The sequence below is a fragment of the Bolinopsis microptera genome, chromosome 3, assembly GCF_026151205.1.
Source record: "Bolinopsis microptera isolate Bmic1 chromosome 3, MBARI_Bmic_1.0, whole genome shotgun sequence".
Taxonomy (NCBI): domain Eukaryota; kingdom Metazoa; phylum Ctenophora; class Tentaculata; order Lobata; family Bolinopsidae; genus Bolinopsis; species Bolinopsis microptera.
The window spans coordinates 2,767,759-2,786,699 of NC_087074.1; the positions used below are offsets into that span (position 1 = coordinate 2,767,759).

At 35.1% G+C, this 18,941-nt stretch overlaps 2 protein-coding genes and 2 non-coding genes across 4 annotated transcripts in view; 1 reads left to right on the forward strand and 3 right to left on the reverse strand.

Moving 5' to 3' along the window:
* LOC134812993 (ubiquitin carboxyl-terminal hydrolase CYLD-like) overlaps positions 1-9,410 on the reverse strand; it is a 40,317-nt gene extending 30,907 nt beyond the window's left edge. The window contains exon 1 of the mRNA XM_063820641.1: positions 9,361-9,410. The gene's annotated coding sequence lies outside the window, so the exon portion shown is untranslated. The remainder of the gene's footprint in view (positions 1-9,360) is intronic.
* The window catches only part of LOC134812994 (uncharacterized), a 146,418-nt gene that overhangs the window by 45,154 nt on the left and 82,323 nt on the right, over positions 1-18,941 (reverse strand). The window lies entirely within an intron of this gene.
* Positions 12,765-12,883, forward strand: LOC134813659 (5S ribosomal RNA). The gene has a single exon (XR_010160054.1). It is a non-coding gene; the product is annotated as a 5S ribosomal RNA (ribosomal RNA).
* On the reverse strand, positions 15,984-16,102 carry LOC134813660 (5S ribosomal RNA). The gene has a single exon (XR_010160055.1). It is a non-coding gene; the product is annotated as a 5S ribosomal RNA (ribosomal RNA).

Below are 18,941 nucleotides of genomic sequence, written 5' to 3' on the forward strand. Positions count from 1 at the left end.
CAGGATGAGTTAATAAGAACTTCTGAAGTGGGTTTCTCATATTTGCTGTCCTTTTTTCGCCTCTTAACCTCGTAGAGCAATGAGTGAGGTTTTTAACATTGCGAATCTTTATATCTTGTCCTCAACAGTCTTACCACAATCGCATACCTCTCATCCTTTCCTGCGTTGAGGATTCTGCTACTCTAATTACAAATCGCTAACATTCTTGGAACAACCTCCATTGTAAGAAATACACCGGGTGGAAGTGGCCTCCCATTGACAAAAGTGAGGAATCTATCTAAGAATCTAATTACCAAGCCGATATAATTTCATACCACCCGACTAATTTTTGTCACACAAATTATTAAATCAACTTTAAAATAGTCGCTCTCGGTGTTACACAGCTGTAACGACGCGCACTGTACTTTTTAATTCTATATTACCGAGAAATGTTCGAATCGACGCAAATGGCCAGATTCCCAGCAGATCTCTAGTTCTTGCGCTTAATTGCGCGTTTACAAAATAATCCTAGATATTTCTGTCAGATCCAAGATTTCCTATAACAGTATGGTATATGGACTTTTAGGTAGTATGGTAGTAGGAAGTTGCAGGAACGCGCGAAGACCCTATATGTAAAAATTACAAAAGCGTACAAATGCGAGAGCATAGTTGGTTACTCCGTCGGTACTACATTACAGAATCGCGAGTTCGAGACCCCGGAAAGAAATTCCTTTCAACAATCTTTGCTAATTAGAATAACTATACTAATGAATTAATCACTATACTAATAATAACTAAACCTCTGAAAATAACTAGCAAAGTAAAATGAAATTCGTTATCCGCCGCGGGCTGGCCGAAAAATTTATGTAGTTCTTTAAAAATATATGTAGCCTTTTTTCTTTCCAGACTGGATTCTATCCCTTATAAATTTAGGTCACTGATGGCCTTCTCTACGTTCAACACTCTCTCCAGTACTCATCCTTCTTCTCCTTCTCGATCTCATTCGTATACTTCTGAAGAGTTTTGTCCTGTTAGAATATGCAATGGGTGTGAAACCCTTATGTCAAAAAGGTCTTTCAAATGGATACCAACTCCCTCTAGCAATACTCAAGCTGAGCTTGTCACCTGTATATAGACTTGGGGTTGGCAGTCACCCTCATTTAACCTCTGTACCTGGGGTTCGAACTTTCACAGCATGACATACCTCACGAGAATTTGCCACTGTGTCTCTGATGTTTGGTTGTGGGTCATTTATCAACTAGCCCCCTAGCGTACAGGAAAGTTGTCAAGATCACTTTTTTCCCACATCCACAGGTGATGGAGTGTTGTTACAAATATTAGATCTAGTAAGAGTGGACTAAATTTAAAATTTCACTGTTCCGTTCTGAGAGGAGTTATACCAACTCCATCCCACTGGATGTCCGCAAGAGTGCGCAAACTGCGTTGCACCTGCTGAAAAGACACCCCCCTGTTGGCCCCCATCCCCTTTTTGCTCCCCTCCCTTAAAGATTGAACAAATTAGATGATTTTAGAGATTCGCCAGTAAACCTCTTTAAAAGTGTGGATCTAGAGTTAAAAACAAAAAAAAATAAAAAAAAAAGTAAAAAAAAAAACAAAACGCGCAGTTTTTTTCTAAATTGTCCCCACATTCAACATTCAAAAAACAACGATGTTGGTGCCCCCCTAAGATGAAGCCCCCCCTCCATTGGTCGCAGTGCCTTCGTTTACGTCCACTGCCGCCCAGCTTTTAGACAGTATTATAAAGTAAAATTGAAGATTTAAGAAAAAAAAAAGAAATCAAATTAGAATTGAGGGCCAATTATGTTCATTAGAAGAAAAGCATAATGAATATCATAGGTTAAATCCTCATGTTGCTAAAAAACAATTATACTTCTAACTGCAGAAAGCATCATTAATTATATTTTTTACTGTCTATCTTTGTTACCTAGCTTTTAGTTTAAATTTCACAATTTTGTAGAAATCTCAGGATTATTGGATATGTTAGTTAATTTTTTAATTTCATCGATTTTATTTGATTTAAAACACAAAATCTTCTATCTATGGGCTGCATAGATGTAATGAAAGTCAGCTCGCCTCATTGATTGAATTGGATTATATTGTCCAACATGAATTGCTTAATCTTGCAACTTCCCCATTAATCAGGTAAAGCTACCCCTACACAGGCTCCTGGAGTTTAACCTCCTCCTTACATTGCTTTGTATTTATCCACTGTAGCTGGTGTAGAATCATAAATTGTAAAAACAGATCTCTCCGCTGAACTGCATAAATGCTAATGTTGAGTGGTTAGAACTCTTCTCTTCTCACTAATGTGTGGGTTCAAATCTCGTTTGTTGCCTGGGCTAGGAGTAGCAGATTCCATTGGATCTACACAACATTACCATTAGAAGGAAATCAAATTAATATAAATATCTACCAATGGAAATGGACAGTGAGTAGCTTTTGCTACCCTTCACCCAGTTAAGACATTTGTGACCACATGATGTTAGAAATTTTAAATACTTTGTCCTTATTTCCTAACCTCTTACTTGCTTTTACAGGTCAGCCTCTCATTGGGAAAAGATATGGCTAGTTGCAATGCAGTTTGATGGTCTTATCCTATAACATCTCAGAGCAAACTGCTGTTGAAGAATCATGGGAACATCATATATTCTGCTTTCCAAGTAGAACAATACTCAAAGAGACTTTCCCTCTGCACAAAAGTTCGGCATATAAGCTAACTACGAAAGGCCTCCTAAACTATCAGAAAACATTGAAGCATAATCTAGTAGACCATGTTAATTATTGGAATTTACACTCTTTAATTTATGGGATCAAAATATCGCAAGAGCAGCAGATAAGATTATCTAGTTTCTAAAACTGGTCCCAAACTGATTCTGGTGGTTTTCTGTGTAACATGGAACACTTGCCCATCTTGCACAACCTATGCTGCAGTTTCAGCCTTAGACTTTCACTCATTTTGAGCCTTGTTTATGATATTGATTATACAACAAAGCCAACATTCTTGAAATATGCATATGAATGGATCCATTACCTTGCACAAAGATGTGAATTAGATGTGAGAGTCGTTACGTGCCGCAGTGTAGCTCAACTCATGTATAACATTCGTATGAGCTTTTTGCCAACACTGGAAATGATAGCTAAGTGGCCAAACGTGAAGTGGGTTTGATCACGTCCTGGGACGAAGCTCATTTGGTTACACTTTCTTCTGCTCTCTTGCTGCCCGATATATTAACAAAACCCACCTCATTAACAAAGATCACTTTAGATTGGCTTGTCCAGACAGATAAATTTGAAGAGGTTTTCAGGTCGGCCAAATAAAATGGTCGATGATGTTACTTTCATTTTGCAGGTGGTGTTTTTCCATACTGACCACATTATAAAGACTATATCAAAAATCTTGACTAGAAATAATGGCTCTTTTCGCAATGGCATGCAAATTACATTCTGTTTTTGCTGTCAGTACCCCAGAGAAGCTTAGTTGACAGCCAGTATATCTCGAACTACTATCACACTTGTTACTCTCATGGTTTGTCGGTTTGCGCACATTCCTTGAAAATACTTTCATAAGAGGGATCAAACAATCTCATACCAACTCATCCAGTTTTCACATTTTAAACAAGGCTGATAAGGATGGCTAAATATATTAGAAACAAAAGAAGTGTCAATGAACGCCATCAAGTAAACGCCTTTATAGGTATAGAAAAAAACTAATATTCTTCCGGTATTGTGAACAAGATCCTCTGTTTTAAAAATTCTTTTACCTAATGGTAATTTGACCTTTTTTACATTTTACATTTAGAATTTTAAAAATCTGTACAAAGAACCCTTCCTTAAATAAACTTATTCTGTTATATATTGGATATGTTTTATCCAATTTATGAGTTTGTCCTATACTTTCATTCCATTTGATTGTAATTGAACTTTTAATTTCTATTTTGAACTTTTCATCTACCTGATATCGTCAATTCCATGCACATTCCTGCAGAACTGTCCTAAATTAATCTTAATTTCTTGATAGTTCCTAAAAAATTACAAAATATTCCTCTTGATTCATACGCATCCTGGAGCACTCACCCTATTAAGCATGTGTTTAAACTCTACTTACTTCGTTCTTTCAACAAACTAAATCAAGTCGTCACTCAGCTGATGACCAAATTGACATAACAAATTGAATGTACATGCCAAATCGTAACCCGAGCTATTCGAAGCCTCCTCCTAGATTGAACCAAGTGATGTAACTTCTATTTTTTGACATCTGGAGAAACTCTCTCAATAGAAATCCCATTACAGGTACATTACAGAATTATAAACTCTCATAATGAATTTTGCATAGTAAGACCGAATAAATGGATGTTATACAAAATGGTTTCGAGAAGTGACAGATCTCTTGTCAGTCACGTTACTATTGATCACTACTCAGGCAGCAGGCGTGGTCTTTATAGATAGCGGCCTGAAGCACTTACACTAAAGAAGACTAACGAACAGGATAAACACTTAGCTTCAGAACCTGCTGCTGACCAGGTACACAACTGCTGCACTCTAATATTTTTATTTAGTTGTCCCATAACTAATGCCTTTTTTGTTTATAATTCTGTCCATAGTTACAATTGCGTTATTTTGAAATACTAACATGTCAAATAATGCAGGGGTTAAAGTTTTACTGACGTATAATTCAGATCCTAAACGTACGATAGTTTACTGGATCACTCAGTTTCATTGGGGTGAGGTAGGACGAACGCAACTGTAAAGAAATGGTTCCACTTCATACATCTGTCGAATACACTCCTTAAAAAAGATCAGAATCATCATGACTGGCTATATCCCTTTTTTGAAATTATCGGTATTTTTTTTTATTCCTCCAAATTATGCAGAATAATAATATGCTAGCTATTTTTCCATTTCAACTTCACACTCAATTTAAAGTTTGTATATTAAAACTGATTTACATTTCTAAGAATTGTGCCATATTGTCAATTGACATAAAGAATAACCTATAATATATTTTTTAAGACAATATTTATTTAATCGAGAAAATCCTAAATATATAAATTGTTGATATGTGAATCAGATTGAATCTAATTATCCAGATTCAAATAATAATCCACACGTATCCTGACACTATAGGTATCTATACGAAAGTTTACATGCTGATCTCTGCTATGAATGAAACTTTGCAGTTCAAAGGAATGTACACATTTTTTAGATTCTCAAGACTGGCGTGTTCATATTTACTACATTAAAAATTTACTGTTAATATTTCATTCAGAAAATCTGCTCACACCACTAATTTTCTAACAAACAGAGGATCGACATAAAACTTTGCTTAACTTTTTACTAAACACAAAATAGTTTGCTATTTTTAAAACTAGGTTACATACAACAATACCCTGTCGACAAAAATTTTCATTTGTCCAGTTTTGTTTCTGGATTTGATAACAAAGCCATTTTATTTAAATATTCCTAAATGAAAGAAGCTCATATTATAGTCTGTACCTGTTCAAGGCTCTGGCTATAGCATGATAATATGTCACAATACGCATAACCGTATGTGGATGGCTAATTATTCTGTATGCATTCTTACCAATATCTACTCCCACTTTTCAGCGATTTTAGAAATGTCTATATTGATACAATCAAAAATTTAATGCCATATACAAAATTGAAGCACTCCATTCATACACGAGTCGGAACCATCCTCATCATATAAATATTAGAAAAGATTCACTTATGAAGTTGGTGTGTATTTTTACCTCTCCCCGCGCCTGCGTCAAGTCTGATCTTGTATTATTAATTAAACTAAGTCTTAGCAATATTGTATGCAACTGCACAGTGTTGATGTATGTACCTGTAGTACATTAAAACGATACTACGGTGTATAGAATCTTAACATGTGATGCTAATTTAAAGTTTAAGTGCGACACGCCGCAGAGGAATCGCACATCGTAAATTGTTTACTTTAAATTATTATTAACTTAATGTCATACGTTAGTCAACAATGTGTTTGATGGATTCTTAACTGAAATAATTAACATCTAAAGTACTTTACAGACTCACCGAATTGAACATTCCCACCATAAGCTATTACATAATATCAGCTCTCTTCATTTTTGGGCGGGAGATGAAGTAAGAAGTTTTTAACAGATACATAATTATGCCAGCGATTGTTACTTCACGTACGAAAGGTATTATACAGAGAACTGTCCTTATTTCTAATTAATTTTTAGAGTATAGTACAATTGCATGTACACACACTAAACGGTTAAAAAAAATCAAGGATCTTAAAATGTTTCCAAAATCAGATATAATTCAGAATAAATAACCGGGAATGACGATCCCTCAGGGTTGTGCCTGTTCGTTCCCGTAAGATATGTCAAGTACTGGTAGCAAGGTTCGAACAGAAGCTCCTTCCGTTTTTCGACGCAACTTTGTTAATTGTACATTACTCTAAAAATCTAATTAGAAATAAGACTTTTTGCTGATAAACTTACCTTTCTACTGAATAAACAAATCGCCTGCATAATTAAATGTACGTCTAAAAACTTCTTAACTTATAATCTCCCGCCCAAAAATGAGCTATAGAGCTATATTAAATTAATAGCATCTGGTGGAAATCGTTCAATTCGTGCTCGTAAAGTAATTAATGTTAATTTATTTCAGTTAAGTATTCCATCAAACACATTGTTTAAACAATATGCACAATTAAGTTAATAATAATTTAAAGATAACAATTTACTGATCGTGCGATTTCCTCTCACGCGTTTCGCACTTAAACTTGTAAATTAAGCATCACATTTATGTTTCTGTACACCGTATAGCCTTTTTAATGAATCAGGTACATACATCACACTGTGGCCACAGTTGCAATACAATATGCTAAGACTAGCTTGTAAATAAATAGATACAAGATCAGACTTGACGCAGAACCCGGGAGGAGGTAAAATACAAACCAACTCTAATGGAATCTTTCTAATATTAAATTAAGGAATAAGTACCGACTCGTCTATGAAAGATGCTCACTATTTGTATCTGCATTAACATTTCTTAATTGTATCACATATAGCATTTTCAATAGCCAGAAAAGTTGGAGTTTAGATATGGTAAGAAGCATTATCTTCTAGCCATCACATACGTATGACTTAATGGACATACCTTCATGCTTTAGCCAGACTTAACAGGTTACAGACTAAATATATTAGCTTCTTCATTTCAGAATAATCTAAATAAAAATGGCTTTGTTATCAAAATCCAGAAACCAAAACAGAAATGAAAACAATGTCCACAGAAGTAGTAAGTACATATTTTCAAATATAGCAACATATTTTTGTGTTATAAAAATGTTAAAGACAAAACTTTATGTAATTTCCTCTGTTAGTTAGAATAATTAGTGATTCAGAAGATTTCTGACCTAAATATAACCATATGTTAAATGTAGTAAATTATGAACACGCCCAGGCTTAACAGTAAAAATAGGGTTCATCCTTTGAACTTTGCAAAGTTCAATTCCATAGCAATACGCAGCATGTACAACTTCGTAAGATACCCTATAGTGGATGGATACTTTGATATTATTTGAATCATGGGGATAGATCTAGTCCTGAGCAAATAATCACAATTATATATTTAGGAATTTTCTCGATTAATAAATATTGGTCTTAAAATATATTATAGGTACATTATTTAAGTCAATGACAATATGCACAAATCCTTTGAATGTACATCAGTTTTAAATACTACAAAACTTTAATGAGCGTGGATTTTGAAATTGGCACAAAAGCTAGACATCATATTTATTCTCATAATATGAGAATAAAAAATACGTTAATTCAAAAAGGGAATTGCCAGTCTCCTATGTGCCATCTCTAAGAGAGTGTATTAACAGAATGTTATGAAGTTGACAACATTTCTTTACATTCGTTATCATACACCTCACCCCAAATGAATTAAAAAATGGTCTGAACGATCTCAGTAAACTTACCTCGTCTTTAGATCTGAATTATCCCATACAGTCAAAATATACTCCCTGCATTATTGACATTTATATTTCAAAAATAACGCAATTGAACATATGACATACTTATACAAACAAAAAGCCATAGTTATGGGTCAACCTAAATTAACACATATGGCAGTGCCAGCAGTTGTGTACCTTGTCACACCAGTCTGAAGCTATGTGCTTTATCCTGTCGTAGGCTTCTTTAGTGTTTTTTTTCCCACCCCCCCCACAGTGCTTCAGCGCTCATTCTTATCAAGACACCCTGCTGCCGAGTAGTAATAACTATTAACGATCTCACGAGTTGTCACTCTCAAACTGTTAGCAGAACACCCTTCGCCTTCTAGGGACATAAGGATATAACATGTAAAACATAATAAAGTAATAAATTAATGAGTGATAAAATAAGATATATAGAATTAATGGGCCAAATAAGCGAGTTCCTGGTGGATTTTAAACCCAGATTCTAGAGCATCATACCATATGACATGATATGTAGTAGTTAGATATGTTAGTTAGATATGAGATAGATATGAGAAGAAAATGTAAAGTTAAATCTGAGAAAAGGAAATTTTTTGAGAAAATACAGTTTTATTATTTATCACCAATCAATCATTTTTAGCACTAAATATTATAATTATTATATTAACCAAAGTCACTTGGTAAATTTGTATGGGACATCCTGTACCTTGCAACTATTATAGATGGCACTCAGCTTAATTTCCAATTATACTCACTAGCATTATCTCGTTTTAGAAGATCCCTAGTGTTGGGATAGGATACCAAGGTCTAGCCTTGAAGATTCTACAAATTTACTGTTTACATCTAGCCTGGTCTAGAATCTTCCCTTCCAACACTTTGTACAAAAAAAATACTGAATGGAAGATTGGATCAAAATCCCATTCCACGAGTTTATCTGATATTGAGTTTGAAGTTTTACTGTGTCTACTGACCTGCAGGTTCTAAGTAGTAATAATTATCACAGGAGAATGTAGCGCTGGTTTCAGTTATCATAACTGTTCCATTTTCAAAGTTAGTGATAGTGGGGCACGCTGAAAGTACAAAACATTAGTGAACACATTTATTGTTTGACTGAATCATTTAAAATTTCAGTGAAAATATGATTCAGAAGCGTTTTGCACTCCTTGATGATGATATATTGACGATGAACAAAATTCAATTTGTCAGTACCTTGGGCCAGCATAATGAATGAGGTTACAAGGAACACAAGCGTGGTCATTATCAGCTAAAGATGCTTCAGATGCTTTATGTTAATGTTGGTATATATATATATATATATATTATTAGTCAGCCACAACTATCAGTAAAACAATGCCTTGACTTCAAATGTCGGTAAAATGTACCTTTACAGTCATCCTCAAATTATTTGTTATAAAGTAGTGTTGAAAGTATTAAAACTATATATATATATATTTCATGGCTGGACTTCTACACAATAAAAGAAAGCGGTTGTGATTAGATCTTCGAAAGTCTTTGCATCGTTTATTTACATCAATTCTGAGAAATTATATCATTAAAGTAACTACAACAAATACGAATCATATACAATTGAGAATAAATACAAACTAAAAGCAGTGGGAAAATCTGATGAACTAAAATTTAAAAAAGAAACTGAAAGCCGTTAAAAATGTACTCTTATCTTATCTCTTATCTAAATACTGATAACTGATTCTCGGAAAATCACTTAAAATCACAACAAAAACCTGTAAAATTTATACTTAAGTAAAAAATGTAATATGCACGTCTCTGGAATAATGGTATAACTAAATAAAATCTACAAAATATACTAAAACTAAAACTAAGCTCCGGCAGATTTAAAAAGTAGATGGTTACTATCAAGGGTGTTCATACCCCCAAACCGTTCAAGGGTTTTCAATTGGGTCTGGTAGAACCCCTCTCTAGCTTCCATAGCCTTTTCTTTGTCTGCTTTACTAATATTAGGCTCAAATACTAAAGCGTCTACTATAATGACAGAAAGGTGCTTACTAAGTGAGGAATTATAGGAGGCTATGGTACTAAAATCTAAATCATGATCAATATCTAAAAAATGGTTAACTAATTTACAACTTCTTATACCTTTCTTTATGTGACTCTTATGGTTAGAGAATCTCTTAGGGAGATTTGAGGTAGTATAACCGACATACGACTGTTTACAAGTCTTACACTCCATTAAATAAATGAGGTTATAACTCTGACAAGATATAAACTTAGTTATAGGGAAAACTTGTTTAGAATGGTGACTACTATCCACGCAGCCTAGCGGGCGGAAATTTATATCGCCCGCGCCCGCGCAGCGATATAATATATGTCCTCGAGGGTGCACAGCCCAAGGACGACATATCCCCATATAGCCCTGAGGCTATATGGGGATATCATGTCTATGTTGGTCTGTCAGTGTGTCAGTCTATAGATTCTTATTATAATTATTTCTATATAGCTATCAATCATGTCTATGTTGGTCTGTCAAGAAAACAACAATTTCAAGAAAACAACAATTTTATTTAGTATTAGTTAAAGCAGACAAAAACATATTTTATAAATATAACTAGTGCAAACTTTAGACCATATATCTTAGGGGACTTGGAGTAGCAAGAGAGTGACCAGAAAGTATATGTATACTTTTACCAAAAATACGTCGAAATGAATCCAGGGTGATACAGGATCTGAGAGTGCAGACCATAAAGTTTACGCACCCACCCTTGCCTCCTGAATTCTTGGTTGGAAAGACAATTATGCAAAATTGGTCGTTTATACTCCAAGTCCCTTTGTTAATAGAAGTAGTATTATTTATGTCTGGAGTTAGCTTCATTCAATAATAACAATATCAATGTAATCAATATTAATATCAATATCAGACTAAACTATCAAATAAATAAATTATCAAATATCAATTATTAATTCACTCTGATTAAAAAGTTATAAATTAGGATATCTAATATTTAAGAATTACAACTACAAGTTGTTAAAAACGCCCAAAATAGATCTGAGATATTTTCAGTCTGTAGTACAATAATGATAGCAATAGTTTAAATTATGTTATGTGCCGCTGCAATTAGATTAAATTACTGTAACTTAAAATTGTTTGGAGTCCAAGTCTCTTTTAAGTCAGCAGCCTGTGATTGTATTAATAGTGCTTTCGTTCTCAATTTTATCAAGTTAATGGAAGTTTCTAGACAATTGCTTGAAGTTAAAATTTTTTTTTTATGAACAGTGTTCCAAAGCTTGGCTGCATTAAACAAAAAGGTATTTGATTTATTTAGAAGAATAACTGTTAGACTCGTTGCACGGTTTGAAATGTTGATAGCCTCATAAAGGGAGTATGGGCAGTGGTACTTGATAATCTTAGAGAATTCTAAAATACAGTGATATTTGTACAAGTTTTGAGCCGTAAGAATTTTTAACCTATTAAAAATGGGTTTCGTATGCTCCTTTTCAAAATGTTTATGGCCTAGTATTTGCATGCCATATGGTCTAGTTCTTGCACATGTTGATTGTTTATCTAGATATGAGTCGAGATCACCAAAAAGGATTCTTATACAGTGCTTCTGTGTGATAAAAAGACTATCATTTGACCGTTCTTTGAGGACAACTCCCCAAACACTTATACCATAACTTAGATGTGATTCAAATAGAGCATTATATATTTTTAAATATAGTTCAGCAGGTATCGAGTGCCGAATTCTACAGATTGCACCAGTCATGGACCTCAGTTTTTTACGGATGTAGTGCATGTGGGCAGACCAGTTTAGCTTACTATCTATAACAACACCTAAGAATTTTGTATCCTTGACTTTAGTGATAACCTTACCATTGATGAATATTGATCTAGATTCATCTAGCAGGGTAGCAAATGGTCTAGTCCGTGCACAAGTGTCATCATATTCAACCCTGGCGCGTTGGGACACGTTTTTGCTAGTAGTTTGCAACATTATTTTACGGGTATCGAATCTCGCGACTTCAACGAAGTCCTGGGGACACGTTTTCAATAATTGATAATATTTTCAGCCCCTATCGTTTTAAGCATCGTTAGGGCTTTCCCAGAAACTAACTCTCATCATCCTAGGATAATCGTGTGTCGCACAGCACCTCTTTCAGTAACGAGAGTAGTCGCATGCAGTCCAGAATGACGTGTACGTTTCGGTCACCTGTGGAAAAAGGAAGTGAGATATCAAAAATCTGAGAAAAACCCGTTGGATAAAAGCCTTTCAGGTAGGTGCTAGTCAAGATTTCATCTCTTTAGACCTTAAGATGGCTTCTAACACCTCGTCAAAAGTTTTTAAAAGTAAATTTTACTCGCGACTATCAAAAAACAACAAAAACGTGTCCCCAATTTGCTTTTTTGAGCGCGCCCAGATCAGCGCACCTAGCTGATCTAGCTACTATGAACAGGCACACAAAAATATCAGTGAATATAAGTGATTTCGGTTATTGGAGTAATTTCATCAGAGCAGTCACATTTTTGATGGTGATTAATACTTTAATAACATTCCACAACAAGGCAACCATTAACTATGTAGTGTGTACCGTGTGCAGTGTGAAGTATAATATAGAGTTGGCATGAAGTTAACAGTTTACTTATCACGAAGTTTAATTAGAAGATAAGGAAAATATTGTATTGTTATCTGTCAAAGGAATTTAATGTATTCTAACAACTTGTTCTTATAATAACTAATCGATGAACCACATACAGGGTCGGTGTGAGTGTAAGAATTTGTGTGAGAAGATATATAGAGGAGCAAAATTCAACATCACTGGATACGGCCATACTCGGTTGAATACACCCCATCTCGTTCGATCTGGGAAGTTAAGCAACTGCAGGCCGGGTTAGTACTTGGATGGGTGACCGCCTGGGAATTCCCGGTGCCGTATCCTTTTGTTATATTTTCGAAGAATTGCTTTACTGAACAGAAGAATTGTGTATGGCTTTTACAGAATTGCAGTGATTATTAAGAATATCATTTTATCCTAAGCAATATAGTCTATGTTCAAACGGAAGGAAATATTTCCAAATGTCAGAATAACATTGCTTAGAATAGTATAGCTACTAAGTTTTGTCTGAAAATGGCTTTTTTGTTTCATTCTAAGATCTATCTTAAACATTCTGCTTAAAATTAACTAGAATGTATTTTTAAGTTAACTTGAAGAGTACTACAAGGTATCCTGAAGTTAACTTGAAGAGTACTACAAGGTATCCTGAAGTTAACTTGGAGAGTACTGCAAAGTATCCTGTAGATAACTCGAAGAGTACTGCAAGGTATCCTGAAGTTAACTCGAAGAGTACTACAAGGTATCCTGAAGTTAACTTGGAGAGTACTGCAAAGTATCCTGTAGATAACTCGAAGAGTACTGCAAGGGTATCCTGGAGTTACCTTGAAAAGTACTACAAGGTATCCTGAAGTTAACTTGGAGAGTACTGCAAAGTATCCTGTAGATAACTCGAAGAGTACTGCAAGGTATCCTGAAGTTAACTCGAAGAGTATAACTGCAAGCTGCAAGGTATCTTGAAATTAACTTGAAGAGTACTACATTTAGGTATCCTGGAGTTAACTTAAAAAGTGATACAAGGTATCCTGAAGTTAACTTAAAAAGCACTACAATGCAATGTATCCTGAAGTTAACTTGAAGAGTATAACTGCAAGCTGCAAGGTATCTTGAAATTAACTTGAAGAGTACTACAATTAGGTATCCTGGAGTTAACTTAAAAAGTGATACAAGGTATCCTGAAGTTAACTTAAAAAGCACTACAATGCAATGTATCCTGAAGTTAACTTGAAGAGTATAACTGCAAAGTGCAAGGTATCTTGAAATTAACTTGAAGAGTTCTGCAAGGTATCCTGTAGATAACTCGAAGAGTACTGCAAGCAATCCTGAAGTTAACTTGAAGTGTACTACAAGATATCGTGAAGTTAACTTGAAGAGTACTACAAGGTTTCCTGAAGTTAACGTGAAGAGTACTACAAGATATCCTGAAGTTAACTTGAAGAGTACTGCAAGGTATCCTGAAGTTAACATGAAGAGTACTGCAAGGTATCCTGGAGTTACCTTGAAGAATACTACAAGACATTCTGAAGTTAACTTGAATAGTACTACAAGGTATCCTGAAGTTAACTTGAAGAGTACTACAAGATATCCTGAAGTTAACTTGAAGAGTACTGCAAGGTATCCTGTAGATAACTCGAAGAGTACTGCAAGGTATCCTGAAGTTAACTTGAAGAGTACTGCAAGGTTTCCTGAAGTTAACTTGAAGAGTACTACAAGGTATCCTGGAGTTACCTTGAAGAGTACTACAAGGTATCCTGAAGTTAACTTGAAGAGTACTACAAAGTACAAGGTATCCTAAAATTAACTAGAATGTATTCTTAAGTTAACTTGCAAGTTATACTGCAAATCCGAGAGGCGATAAAATTTCAAATATATCGGGACCGATATAATTGGAAGACGACAAATATCTAACTTTAGGTCAACTTCATGCTTTCTGTCAGTTAACTTCAGGATCAGATCAGCTTTATCTTAATTTAATCCAAGTTTGCGTGCAGGCTACCACAACAACAACAACATAGAGGTTGTTATAGGATTAATTAAGTATATAATAGAGGATAATTTGAAGGTAACTTGTAGTTCTCTTTAAAGTTAACTTCAGGATACCTTGTAGTACTCTTCAAGTTAACTTCAGGATACCTTGTAGTACTCTTCAAGTTAACTTCAGGATACCTTGCAGTACTCTTCAAGTTAATTTCAAGATACCTTGCAGTTATACTCTTCAAGTTAACTTCAGGATACATTGCATTGTAGTACTTTTTAAGTTAACTTCAGGATACCTTGTATCACTTTTTAAGTTAACTCCAGGATACCTTGTAGTACTCTTCAAGTTAACTTCAGGATACCTTGCAGTACTCTTCAAGTTAACTTCAGGATATCTTGTAGTACTCTTCACGTTAACTTCAGGAAACCTTGTAGTACTCTTCAAGTTAACTTCACGATATCTTGTAGTACACTTCAAGTTAATTTCAAGATACCTTGCAGTTATACTCTTCAAGTTAACTTCAGGATACATTGCATTGTAGTACTTTTTAAGTTAACTTCAGGATACCTTGTATCACTTTTTAAGTTAACTCCAGGATACCTTGTAGTACTCTTCAAGTTAACTTCAGGATACCTTGCAGTACTCTCCAAGTTAACTTCAGGATACCTTGCAGTACTCTTCAAGTTAACTTCAGGATATCTTGTAGTACTCTTCACGTTAACTTCAGGAAACCTTGTAGTACTCTTCAAGTTAACTTCACGATATCTTGTAGTACACTTCAAGTTAACTTCAGGATTGCTTGCAGTACTCTTCGAGTTATCTACAGGATACCTTGCAGAACTCTTCAAGTTAATTTCAAGATACCTTGCACTTTGCAGTTATACTCTTCAAGTTAACTTCAGGATACATTGCATTGTAGTGCTTTTTAAGTTAACTTCAGGATACCTTGTATCACTTTTTAAGTTAACTCCAGGATACCTAATTGTAGCACTCTTCAAGTTAATTTCAAGATACCTTGCAGCTTGCAGTTATACTCTTCAAGTTAACTTCAGGATACATTGCATTGTTATAGTACTCTTCAAGTTAACTTCAGGATACCTTGCAGTACTCTTCAAGTTAACTTCAGGATACCTTGTAGTATTTTTCAAGGTAACTCCAGGATACCTTGCAGTACTCTTCAAGTTAACTTAAAAATACATTCTAGTTAATTTTAAGCAGAATGTTTAAGATAGATCTTAGAATGAAACAAAAAAGCCCTTTTCAGACAAAACTTAGTAGCTATACTATTCTATAAGCAATGTTATTCTGACATTTGGAAATATTTCCTTCCGTTTGAACATAGACTATATTGCTTAGGATAAAATGATATTCTTAATAATCACTGCAATTCTGTAAAAGCCATACACAATTCTTCTGTTCAGTAAAGCAATTCTTCGAAAATATAACAAAAGGATACGGCACCGGGAATTCCCAGGCGGTCACCCATCCAAGTACTAACCCGGCCTGCAGTTGCTTAACTTCCCAGATCGAACGAGATGGGGTGTATTCAACCGAGTATGGCCGTATCCAGTGATGTTGAATTTTGCTCCTCTATATATCTTCTCACACAAATTCTTACACTCACACCGACCCTGTATGTGGTTCATCGATTAGTTATTATAAGAACAAGTTGTTAGAATACATTAAATTCCTTTGACAGATAACAATACAATATTTTCCTTATCTTCTAATTAAACTTCGTGATAAGTAAACTGTTAACTTCATGCCAACTCTATATTATACTTCACACTGCACACGGTACACACTACATAGTTAATGGTTGCCTTGTTGTGGAATGTTATTAAAGTATTAATCACCATCAAAAATGTGACTGCTCTGATGAAATTACTCCAATAACCGAAATCACTTATATTCACTGATATTTTTGTGTGCCTGTTCATAGTAGCTAGATCAGCTAGGTGCGCTGATCTGGGCGCGCTCAAAAAAGCAAATTGGGGACACGTTTTTGTTGTTTTTTGATAGTCGCGAGTAAAATTTACTTTTAAAAACTTTTGACGAGGTGTTAGAAGCCATCTTAAGGTCTAAAGAGATGAAATCTTGACTAGCACCTACCTGAAAGGCTTTTATCCAACGGGTTTTTCTCAGATTTTTGATATCTCACTTCCTTTTTCCACAGGTGACCGAAACGTACACGTCATTCTGGACTGCATGCGACTACTCTCGTTACTGAAAGAGGTGCTGTGCGACACACGATTATCCTAGGATGATGAGAGTTAGTTTCTGGGAAAGCCCTAACGATGCTTAAAACGATAGGGGCTGAAAATATTATCAATTATTGAAAACGTGTCCCCAGGACTTCGTTGAAGTCGCGAGATTCGATACCCGTAAAATAATGTCGCAAACTACTAGCAAAAACGTGTCCCCACGCGCCAGGGTTGATATTCAGAGGCAGGTTTAAAATGGATGTAGCAGCATTTTGACATGTTGATATGAAGTAGATTACATTTCATATAAATCGAGACATGTTTAAGCACTAAGTTGGCTTTTTTGTATGTTGCTTCTCTAGACGGTCCTGATATGAAGATATTAGTGTCATCAGCATAAAGTACAAATTTCACTTCACTGTCTGAAAAACAGTTTACTATATCGTTCATATACAGTAGGAAGAGTAATGGCCCTAGAATTGACCCTTGAGGAACCCCGAATTCCACATCCATTGTTTCTGATGGTACATCGTTATACATCACATACTGCTTTCTGTTAGTCAAGTAGCTTTTTAGTAAAGTTAGTGCTGTGCCCCTAATACCATAGGAATTTAGCTTGCTTAGAAGAATATTGTGATCAAGGGTGTCAAAGGCTTTGCTCAAGTCAATGAATATGCCTAGGACATGTTTATTGCTAGCCAGGGACTTTGTAACAGAGTCTATAGATTTGTGTAGAGCATGGGCGGTAGAATGGCCTTTTCTAAATCCAAACTGCGAGTCTGTTAGTACACCTTTAGATGTGAAGAAATTATAGAGCCGTTTGTAAATGACCTTCTCAAAAATTTTTCCAAATAAAGGTAATATTGATACAGGCCGATAATTTTCAATACATTCCTTATTGTCTTTCTTGTAAATAGGAATAACTTTACCAGTTTTAAAAATACTTGGGAATGTTCCACTTTGTATACATATGTTGTAAAGCCTAGCAAAGGTACCAGCGATGAGCTTTGCCGATTTTTTTACAACGATTATAGGTATGTCACTTGCCTTGCCATTTTGAAAATCTTTGATGACCTCGATAATCTCATCTTCATTAGTTTCTTCTAGGTATATGGAGTCAGACACTGAATTAGACATGAATTGAGCAAATGATTCTACTGGTTCCAGAGAAATACTATTGTTCGACAATACATTTCTATTGAGATTGCTTGCAAGAGATGTAAAGTATTCACAAAATTTGTTAGCAATTATTCGTCTGCAAGTAATTCTCTGGCCATCTATGACAAAATCGTCCTTACATCTAGACATATTCTTACCACGGAGTTCATTGATAACTTCCCAGGTCTTTTTTGAGTTCATGCTGTATTTCTCGAATTTTCTAGTATAGCACATAGCTTTTGCCATATTTATTGAGTTTTTGAGAAACTTGTCGAATTCCTTGTAGCAGATGTGCTTGTTTTGATCCCCGTCAGGTAGTTTTAATGTACAAGTCTTCTTCCATTCGAAATACAACCTAGCTTTCTTGTCTATGGAATTAATTAGCCCCTGGGTAATCCAAGGGTTAGTTATGCTGTTGCGTTTAGTGGTTCTAGGAGTAAGAAGTTTGCAAGACAAATCTATCTTTTCTTGAAATAACTGCATGAAAGAGTCAAATGTGTCACAGCTGTGCTGGAACCTATCTATATCGTTTTCTATTTCAAGACAGAGCTTCTCTAGGTTAGCATTACTATAATAGTCGTAGTGTATGGTAATTTTGTCTGGTGAATCAGGTTTAGGCACAGAGTTAGGGGGAAGCTCAACAAGAGTGAATACAGGGTGATGGTGGGAGATATTATCCGATATCACACCAGAAATAAGGGATTGGTCTACTACATTGGTGTGGATATTGTCAATACAAGTCCTGGAACAGCCAGGCATTTGGTGTGTTGGTACTGATATGGTTGGTGTGAAGCCGTTGTTGAATATTATTTCTTGGAATTTGTCCTCTGATGGAGATGGGTCTTTCAAAATGTTGACATTGAAATCACCAAGAATGTATACTTTTTTGCCATTCAATTTTGAGAGAATACGTTCATATGCTTCGTTGAACAGTTCAAGTGATGCGTTCGGGGGACGGTAGATAACCCCTACAACAGTTGGGTCTTGCAAGCTAGTGATAGATACAAATAGTGATTCTATGTGTTCATTACAGAGAGATAAGCCA